This window comes from Capricornis sumatraensis, chromosome 22 (assembly GCF_032405125.1).
Source record: "Capricornis sumatraensis isolate serow.1 chromosome 22, serow.2, whole genome shotgun sequence".
Classification (NCBI taxonomy): Eukaryota; Metazoa; Chordata; class Mammalia; order Artiodactyla; family Bovidae; genus Capricornis; species Capricornis sumatraensis.
This window is the reverse complement of record NC_091090.1, coordinates 14,623,623-14,634,490: the sequence shown is the minus strand read 5'-3', so window position 1 is coordinate 14,634,490 and position 10,868 is coordinate 14,623,623. Positions and strand designations below refer to the sequence as shown.

General features: G+C 41.8%; 1 protein-coding gene across 2 annotated transcripts in view; it reads left to right on the top strand.

Annotated features, from left to right (window-relative positions):
- The first annotated feature begins 2,384 nt into the window (after positions 1-2,384).
- Positions 2,385-10,868, top strand: part of FKBP5 (FKBP prolyl isomerase 5) — a 117,844-nt gene continuing 109,360 nt past the window's right edge. For both annotated transcript variants that reach the window (XM_068960616.1, XM_068960615.1), the window contains exons 1-2: positions 2,385-2,473; positions 7,837-7,940. The gene's annotated coding sequence lies outside the window, so the exon portion shown is untranslated. The remainder of the gene's footprint in view (positions 2,474-7,836; positions 7,941-10,868) is intronic.

Genomic DNA, 10,868 nt, shown 5'->3' with positions numbered 1-10,868 from the left:
TATTAAGAATTTCAAGACAGGGACAGCAAAGCGTTAATCGGAACATGGGTCACAGGCCGGTGAGGCCTGCTATGGTGACAAGTTTTGCAAACTGCTCTGTGCCTGAGGAGAGGGTTGCTCACCCCACACCCGGGTGTTTGTAGCTGGGGCCCATGTTATCTTCAAATTCTGAAGGGCAGCAAAGCTCAGGGAAATTGCAAAGCACACGTGTTTCCAAGTGCTGAGGAGGGCAAGTGCAGTGACTGGAGTGGTTTTCTGAGAGAGGGTGGGGCCAGCCCGGCTGCCATCGGAACTGACTGTTCCCCTACAGACTCTGGCCCAGGAAAAAAAAAAAAAGCCTGCAGCTGTATCTACAGGGCCTGTTGTTGTTTGCTGCGGTGTGTTACAACACAGCCTGGCAGCCTCCTGTGTCTCTCTCTTCCTCCGCCTGGTCCCAGGCCATGTGACATGGCCACACGGCACAGCAGATTTGACCACACGGTTCCTGCTGCTCCCTCAGTTAGTAGGCTCTTCCAGGTCTGCATTCTTCTTGCTCATGCTATCCTCCCTCTCTTCCCACCCTCCCCTCCCCCACTCCAAGTTTCTTTTCTTCCTCTTCCACATCCATCAGTCTGGCAAACACCATCTCTTCATACTCTTTTAGGACTCAGATGTAGTGTCACCTCTTCAATGAGGCCTTCCCTGACTCCCTCCCTAGGAAGAGCCGATTGCCCTGCTCCTGGGAGTCCTCCTCTGGTCTATGCATAGCCACTCCCTATGCAGGTATCTTGTCACAATCTCTAAAACATGAGGCCCACGGACATGCAATGTGGATGGCACTGTCTCTTAGTTCTGGGACAATGTCCTCTCACCTCAGTATACTGTGCACGTAGCACAGTGCTTAATTCCAGGCTGTTAAAAAGCATGTGGGTGTATGCTAAGTCGCTTCAGTTGTGTCTGAGAGAACTTATGGACTGTGGCCTGCCAGGCTCCTCTGTCCATGGGCATTCTCCAGGCAAGAATACTGGAATGGGTTGCCATGCCCTCCTCCAGGGGATCTTCCCAACCCAGGGACTGAACCCGTGACTCTTGAAGTTCGGGCCTTGGCAGGTGGGTTCTCTACCACTAGCACGCCACCTGAGAAGCCCCATTAAAATCACAGTAGATGCTTAAACGATTGGCATTAGTATGCAGAATTAATGCACAAATAAACTGTTTCAGTGACACTCTTTGGCATCTGGTAAAAAGGTAAGCTTCTAGGCCCTGAAGCAGGGCCTTTGCCCTCATTGAGGAGGTTTCAGCGTCAGCTCTAGTGGTTGTTTCTGCAGGTGGCACCTCTTGAAGGCAGGGATGGTTATTTGCAGAAGAAGCTCTTCATAAATACCTAAATGACCCTAGGTGATATAGTGTTGAGGCCAGATGTGGAGTTAGGAGATGTTAGGTTTCCATAGGTGATTATTAAGCTCCACAGTTGTGGGACTTCAGGTTGCTGTTTCCTCAAAAATGAGATTGAGCGAGCCACTCCCTAAGGCCCAGGAGCTGCTAGCTCAGTCCCCTTCATCCCAATCTTGGTTTGGCCATTTCACTCCAGGGGCCCTGAGCCCCCTCCTGAAGTCCAGCTGCTCAGCAGACCTACCCGTTGGCAGGCGGCAGAGAACACAGACATCTTTTAAGAAAACACAGAAATCCTCTGCTGTCTCAGTCACCTGGGATCTCATGTTTGAAAGGTAGAAGACGGAGGGAAAGCCTACTCTTAACAGAAAGGTAGAAGACGGAGGGAAAGCCTAGTCTTAACAGTCCCTGAGTGTCCAGAGGCAAGTGCTACGTGTTATGGTTTCTCCAGATGGGATTTTTTCCCCCCAGTTCCAAATGGACAATACCAGTTCCCCTGGTATTGTTTCCCGGGGCTAACCTAGCTTGCTTACCTGACGCAAACAAACCTGGCCTGCCCCTCTCCTTCCACGAATCAGGTCGGGTGGGCGGACAGGAGGGCAGAACTGTCAGAGAGAGGTCCCAATGTGAAGTCCACTAGCTTGCTTGGGCATTAGTTTCCCCGGAGGTAAGGGATGGAGTGAGGGGGCGTCGTTCAGTTTCCTCCCTCTCTTCCCTACAGCGCCCACAAAGGGGCAAGGGCCAGACACGTGGGCTGGCGTGGGGGAGGCGGAGGTTACACCAAGGCGGAGGTGCAAATGGCCGGGGGCGGGGCCTTATTTGCATGGACGGCGTTCGGCCGCCAATCGGGATAGGAGGAGCGACAGCCCGCGCGTCTTTTGGGGCGGACTGACAGCCCCGGGGCCCTATGGGAGGCGGGTCCTGCGGCCCGCGGGGGCGGGACTGCGCCGGGCGCTGCCCGGGGGGACTCTGGCCGCTTCGCGGGCGCTGCCAGTCTCCGGCGGCGGCGTCCGGCGCGCTGGCGGCCTGCTGGGCGGGCTGAGGGGCTGGCGGCGCGCGGCTGAGGCAGAGCGACAGAACGGGCGAGCCGCCACGGCGACAGGTACCGGCGCCATGGCCACGGGGGGGATGAGGCGGGGTGGCCGCCCGGCCCCGGGAGCCGCGTTCCCTCCTTCGCGGTCCTGCCGCTGCTGTGCCGCTTCCTCACGCGGCGCCCCAGCCCGGGAACCGCGCTGCGGGGCCGGCGGCGCCGGGACGCCTCGGAGCGGGCGCGCTGGAGGCGCCCAGGCTCCCCCGCGGGAATCCTCTGCGTCCCGCCGGGCGAGCGGGGCCGGGGCTCCCTTCGCCTCCGGGAGGCGCGGAGCCGGGCGGCCGCGGGAGCGGCTCCCCACCCCTGCCGCGCTCTCCCTTGGGAAGACAGGCCGGTCGCGCCCCGCTGGTCCTCACTCGGCTTTTTTTTTTTTTTTTTCGGTTTCCCGCCCTGGGTAACAGGTCCCGGCTCCGGCTCCCGTCTCGGCGGCCCCCAACTCGCCCGCGGCCCGGCGCCCGAGAGCCAGGCGGCCCGTGAGCCGCCGCCGCCGCCGCGAGCGGGAGAGAAACTTCGGTCTCCGGGGCCTGGGCGGCGGGAGAAGTGGGCCCGCGGTGAGCCGTGCGCCGGGACGCATCGCGGCCGCGATGGAGCCTCGCTCACCTGGCGGGCCCGCCGAGGGGAGGGATAACGGAGCGTCCCGCCGCAGCCGCGGTCCCCGGCTTTCGGTCTGCGCTCCCGGGGCGGTGGGTGTGGATATGCGCGTTCCCCGTCTTTCACCTGCCGCCTCGGGAGGGGGACCAGTGACTGGGAACACGGCCTCCCCGCCCTCGACTGCCGGTAAGAGGGGACCGGGGCAGCGCCGTTCCAACAGGTGATTATCCCAAGTGCCAGGGGAGAGCCACTGAAAAGTTGTTTCAGGGTTCGGTAATTCAGTTCTCCGGGGGCTTTGTAACGCCTTCTCCCATAATGATTTTTTTTTTTTTTTAAGGTGTGCTGACCGCAGTATACGAGTCAAAAACCAGTATTGCTTGGGGTGCGGGGTGGGTGGGGAAGGTGGGGAGTGTCGCCAGCGGGTAGATTGCCTTCTTTCCATTGACTTGGCCGGGAGGAACATCTTAGTTTAAAAATCGGTTTCTGCAGTGGTGGTGAAAGCATGCATAGTAAGGTACAAGTTGTAAATGGAGAATGCAGAGCTCGAGATATCCTTCGCTGTGGTTCAGGACAGAGTGTACAACGTTTGGCCGCCATTCAGTAAATTCTGCATGAAGCAGTTTGAGCTCGTGGTTTTGGATTTACTTTACAAGAGTGGAATACGGCTTAGCTTTGAATGGGAGCTTTCTTTGCCTCTCTGAGGGCACACAGGAGTGTTTATTTTCATTGTCTTCTCGTTTTGTTAGATTATAGACGAGGGAAAAGTTGAGGCATATTTTGGTTCAGTATTTTTAATAGTCTGGGAATTCTCCTTCACCCATTCCCCCCCTCCCCCCGCCCCCCATAAGAGTATTTATTTTAAAATTCGAGGGTAGAGTTGAACAACTTTTTATTCTTGTGGAAGTTTTTATGTTATACTTTCACTTATTTTCTGTTTCTCTCTCTCTCCCGGCTGACCTCACTTAAAATCTACAGTTATGGCCCTGACCAATTTTAGAAAAAAAAGTTTAAAAATAATATATAATTATTTTAAAATATATTATGAAGGTTTAGATAACTCAGATTTTTCTTCTTATGTGTCTTTTTTAAAAATGTCTGTGCTGGATATGATTTGAATAAGAGATGTAAGGAACTTCTTAAGGACAGTTACACTTTTGATTTAATTATGTTACTTTATTAGTGCTTCATTGAGTGGTAATTTTAGTCACATGTTAATTAGTAACACCTTTGAAAGGTGCACTCTAACCAATAGGCTAGTTGTGACTGTTCGGGATTTTTTTTTTTTTAATCAAAGATAGTTTTCATAAAAATTGTTTTGTTTTCTTGAAAACAACAGGCTTATCTGCTGTGAGTTCTTTGTCTTTCAAACATGAACATTTTAAAATATTGGATTAGGAACTAGTGAAGTCTTCAATTTTGTTTATTCTTGCATTGGAAAAAGAACATATTTCGGTTGTTCTGTTTCCTAAAGTCTTTGCTTAGAACAATCAGTCTAGAGAAAGAAGAACATTCTCTTTCTATAGTTGTAGAAGAAATTATTACTGTTGAAAGCTGAGTTGGCTTTTCGATGCTTAGTGAAGGTAGATTGAACAGTGACTTGTTCAGAGTGAGTTTTATTCTGTATAAGTAGTTCTGAGGAATCTTATGAGACTAGGGTTATGGGTGATCTATATAATTGTTTTAAGTGTATAGGAGTATATTAGTCTAACTATTGTGTATAATTAGAAGGTTTATAGTTTTTATCTTGTGATGCTTAAATGTATCACATACCATAAATTAAAGCTATATTTCATAGTTTAATTTACAAAAGAATGTTTTGGGAACTTTAACTGTAAAAGTGCCTTTTAATTAAAATACTGTTTTCAAATTCAATTTTTACATGTTTTAATTACTGATTTCTGTCCACTTTTAACTTGTGGTAGACCGTATCGTAAAATGGTCAACCACATTATAGCTTCAAAATTAAATATAAGTTGAATTCTTACATCTACATAATAAATGTTGGGAATATTTTTAAGTCACTTACCCTCAGGTGTGGCTCCTTTTGAATTTGGGGGTGGGCAAATATTTTTGATTAAACAAAGCTACAGAAAAACAGGGACATGTGAAACAAGCTACGTTTGAGGGTAAATCACACGATACTGTTAGATAGTAATACTTGTTTATTTAACAGTAAAATGCGTGCTGTATCTGTTATTAAGAATATTTTCTGTAGGCCTTTAATATTTTTCACAATTCCTAACAAAGAATCTATATTGTACATATTTTGGCATACTGAATTCTGTACTTATTTTATGCTGAACAATTAAATTATTTATACTTTTTATAATTCTGAAACTCTGAACTTTTTTAACCTAGCTGATTAGTAATCAGATTTTGTTTTTCATTATTTTACATTCTGAATTTTTTTAAAAATGCATTTTTAACTTCTGACGTTATGCCAGGAAAATTAAAAGTTAAGGAAAATTAAATTTACAGTCATTTGAGACTAGATGGAAGTTGGTAGGTAAATCATATAACTATTGGTTTAAAAACAGTAGCCACTTAAGTGGGTTTTTTTTTTTTTTTTTGCTAAAAGATGCTTATTTATTGTGTAAAAGATAGTTCTGCCAAATGAAACAGGTTAAAGTAATTTATAGCAGGACCTTATGGACGTAACTAAGTTCCTAAGGATATTTCAGTAGTATTTGAAACACTAAAATTCAAGCACTCAAATTATTTGTACCTCATTTTTGTTATGATGAGACTTGACCTGCATTCAGCTGAAACTCAAACACGTAAGGCTATAATCCTTAAATGGGGCAAGTTGGTTTTACGCTTATTTTAGTGTTCTAGCCTTTCGGAAAACAGCTAGTTAATAAGAGTGAAGGACCACCAGAGGGAGTATGGGGTCTACACATTTGATTTAATCTATTTTCTACTCTTGGTCTGGAAGAGAAACATTTTAAATAATAGGAATAAAACTATAGCTCTCTAAAACAGGCAAAAAGATATTGAAAGTTGGGAATTGTAGCTCTTTGGAACTGCTGTCATTTTTGTAACACTTAATCGTTTGTTTTTTTCTTTTTAGAAAAAGGTACAGTTACTAGAAAAATAAAAATTATGTATTTTCAGAGTGAAATAATGGGTTTTTAAGTAAACAGTTCCACATCTGTGAAAGTTATGGAACATCTGAATGCTAAGAATGTTTTTTAAGATTAAAAATACAGTCCATTTGAGTTGTATGGTCTGGAAATTGCTCATTTTTTGGAAGGAGAAATAAAAGATGGAGAAAGATCAAAGACTAGAAGAGGGGTTTTTTCCCTTTTGTAGTTTGCAAACCTTTGCTAAAGCAGGCGATGGTAAATTTTTGGAACCATTTGTAATGTTCAGTTTGTAGTCTTGGCAGTTTATGTGTGATGTTAAATGAAGAACCACTCCTAGTCCCCTGAAAATGATCATCTGTTTATCAAAAACAGGGTTGGGGATTTCAAATTGATCTTATCAAAAATCAGATTTATGTGTATGTTTCTCAATGTTCCTGTCTCTGGAAATTAAAGATCCTTCTAGCTGCTGAAAATTACACACGGAATTTGAAGGTCAGAATGTCTCTGTCACAGACAGTGCTGCAGTAGGTTGCTTTTTGGAATGGAGGTCTTTTTATGAATAAGGATAGAATGGTCTTTACTCATGTTAAATATTAGCCAATGGAATTATTTCCATGTTTAACTTTTAAAAAAGCAAGACAATAAAATAAAATCTTGTAACCTTAACATATTTTGGATTTTACCCTCTAGCATAAAAAGATTACTTCATGATGGATGGTCATATTTAATGTTCTGAAATTCTAGTTTGGAAAGGCGATTTGTTGTGAGAAGATGGTATTTGATTGATGCAAAATAGAGTAACTTACATGGAGAGAAATTTGTTTCTCTTTTGAATTATACTTAGGTTAAAATATAATATACTTATTAAGAATTGAAATATCATCTAAACTTATTTTCATTGTGAACTTTGTAAGTTTGTTTAATATATCTTTGAGGTTATTCCTAGGTAGACCTCTCAGAGTCCATTTGTACACACACACATAAATACATACACACAGGTAGGTAGATAAATATCTATACTATATGTATTTTCATTATATATGTAACTGTATATGTTTATTACATTATACATATAAATCATCTATATGACTTCACAGGCTTATTTATATGTGAATTCTTTTTTTTTTCCAAGTGAAATCTTGCTTCATCAAGAGGAACAAAGTACATGTCCACACAGAAACTGATAAAAATGTTCATAGAATCTTTCTTCACAATACTAATAATCTAATGACTCATATAGTGACATAGAAAACTCTCAGAAATATTATTCAGAGCAAGAGAAACCAAACACAAGTATGTATTGTTAGATGCCATTTATAAAAAATATAAGATCAGACAAAACTTAGGTATGGTGATGGAAATCAGGAAAGCAGTTTCTGGGTAAAGGCTGTGGATAACTGGAAAGGAACAAAGGGGAACATTTTCTGTAAAGAAACTCTTCAGTTTTCAAAACATTAATTTGACTTTGCTGGGTCTTTGTTGGCGGCATGTGGGATCTAGTTCCCGGACCAGGGATCACACCCTGGCCCCCTGAATTGGGAGAGTGGAGTCTTAGCCACTGGACCACCAGGGAAGTCCCAAAAGGGAACTTTCGAGGGTGATAGAAATATTCTGTAGCTTGGTTTGGGATTCAAGTGATGAAATTCACGTATACACTTTCAGGGTAATTTTTAATTTTCATATATTTTTAACTTACAGAACAGTTTCAAGACCAGTACACAGAACTTCCAGATTCATCAGTTGGTGGTGTATTCATTTGTTCAAATTTACCAAGCGGAATACTAAGATCCGTGCATTTTATGGTATGTAACTTTTACTTTCATAAGGAAAAAAGTTATAAATATTTGTGGAAGATGAGAATGACTTTGTTATCTGAAAAAAGTGAAATACCTCAACTTGAAATATGAAAGCAGTGCTTTAATAATAATGTAGAAAAAGAGAATTACTGACATGTCTTTAGTCTCTACGTATATGTATCTGTGCTGCTGCTTTCTGAAGTCTCATGACAACATATTTCTGTTACAAGAAACAGAATCCTGAAAATGATTCAAGGCACAATTGCCAGCAAGGAAACTGGATTATTTTGTTATGCTGTGTAAGTCACCTAGGGAATGAGACTGCTACCTAGTGATAGCATCCTGGGAATTAAAGGTAGTGATAATTCCCGTTAAGAGAATTGCATATCTTCAGTGTGCTAGGTTTTTCTCAAACATGTACAATCTTTACTGTCCTAGAATTCACCAAAGAAGAGGGAAACAAATTTGGTTGTCCTTTTTGGGTGGCATTTATTTATAATAGGGAGGAAAGAGTGGTGCTTACAAACCACATAAACTAATCTTGATCATAGGTAAGTGGTAAATCTAAATGTGAATTTGGTGCTCTGTATTAGTTTTAGTGCTGCCATAGAGTGATTTGAGTTAAATCTATTTAAGTCATATTTTAAAATACGTCAGTTGTTAAGACATTCAACTTTTTTTTCTTAATATTTTATGTAAGCTTAAATATGTTCTTCACAATTTAGGATTGGGTAATATTTATGGATATTCACTTTTCATCCTTTTTTTTTTTTTGCATCTCCATAAGAAATTTATTTGGTTATTTGCTAGAGTGGAAGATGATTTGAAGTAACAGGAGAACTAACCAATAGGCTTAACAAATTAATCATTGATGACTGGGGATAAACACTTATGTTGCCTTTACTAACCAAAACTGTACATACATATTGTCTGTAAATTTTTTCCTTAACAAATGTAAGTTCTTTGACGAGAAAAAGGACAAACGTCGAACTCTGCCAACATGGGTAATAGGACTGACTTTCTTCACTTAGTGAACACGCTCATGTTCCTCATGTCCTTTGCTCCCTTTGACAGACACTAAATTTCACTGGTCTGTCAAGCATGAATAAAACATTATTGGAAAAGTTTAAAGAATTTTGAGTTGTCAAGCCTTAACTGCAGATAGAACTTTAAAATACTTATAGGTAGCTTTTCTTTTAGACTTTTTATTATGAAAGTTTCAAACATACACAGAACTGGAGACACTAATATAATGAACATCTATATACCTATTCTCCAGGTTTATTAATTATCAACAGTTCAGTTAATGTGCTTTTAAAACTGTTACATTTTCACAAGTATCATAAAGCAGTAGTATTAGTTTACCAGATTGTCTTTTTTTCCCCAAAATTTTGTTGTACACAGAGAAACCTGAAAAGCGGTGTGTTTTAGCTCAGACTTAGCTTTGGACAATCAGTAATTCTGAAACCATTCTTATTCTTAGTTCCTTTCTGTCAGTTCATAGCCTGGAAAAGAAAGATAAATTTTTTAGCTTTTTCTTTATAGTAAATTAGTCCAAATACACTATAGAATAAAGTACTGTTCATCTGAAAAGTTAGATTATCTTCAAAATGTAGTGTCTGAGCAATCCTGTTGTTTAAATGTTTTGCTATTATTTTTTCTTTCTCTAAAAACTATGTCATTGCTGTGCTTTTTTAGGCTCCAAATGTATATCTTCTTGAGGCCTTCTAAAACTGAGGCCCAGATTTTCACCTGTGTCTTGAAACTAAGTATGTTTAAATACCATCTCTGTAGCAACTGCACACCAACACCCCCTCCCTCCGCCCCCAGTCAAAACCCTTTCTTGACTTTCCTCTTTAGCTGTTCGTCACACTGTTACACTTACTGGTCATTTTTTTTTTCTTTTTCCTTACTCTTCCTTTACTTAAGCTCAATGAGTCACTAAATCACTTTGTTTCTAAATTTATGTTTTTTTATCCTTTTCATTTCCACTCTAATTGTCCTAATTTGCATAATATGTTAGCAGGAAGTTATCCTTAATCTATAATGAACTTGATATATATCAAAATTAAGATATATTACTAAAGTAAAATAGGGCATTTTCTTCCCTTTCAGAGAAGACTTCAGTCTTATAAGCAAACACATAATTTTTAAGGCCTAGGAAATCATTATATTTGAACCAAGGTGACGTAGATGATTTCCAAACCACTCAACCTGGTGAATGATGGCCGGCAGGGGTATAGGCGGCAGACTTTCTTAGACCACAGAAATGGCCCAAGTGAGTTCCTTCTAGCCCAGATTATCTGCAGGTGCTTTGCAGTGGGGGAGATACTAAGTGTATGTAACACGTTTTCAGGACATCTTGTGCTTCTGTGGTAAAAATAAGGGATCTGTTGGTTTACCTGAAAACTCTTCTATTCCTTGTGGCAAATTTCCTGTCCAAGATAGTTCTCATCAAAAAGCCATTATGCCAAAAGTGACTTGACACTCTTATCTTATTACTTTCCCTTCTCCTTACAGGCTCCTAGACTTGAGGTTTGTCAGAAAGATAGGAACCTGAGGTTAGTTGAGAGGATGTAAAATAAAAATAGGAAGGTAAGGGATGCCTGTTGCACTTCGCATGAGCAGTAGCCAGCCTCCAGTGGTCTTGGGCCTGAGTCCTTGCCAGATGGATTGTAGCTTATCAACTTGGCTTGCCTTTGGTCAGCTTATGGAGATCTTTCTGCTCTTCTGGGAATTGTTTGAATTTCCTCCTGGTGGAAATCAAGATGCAATTTTACATTACTGACTCGGGGATAAGAGAATAAAATTTGATACTGTTTTAGATAATCCAGTATATCTGATTATTTTCTTCTGTGGGAAGTAGGAATAATACAGGGATTCTGAGAAATTAATGGTTATTAAGAGTGGAAAATGGAGGAGAAAATTACACCA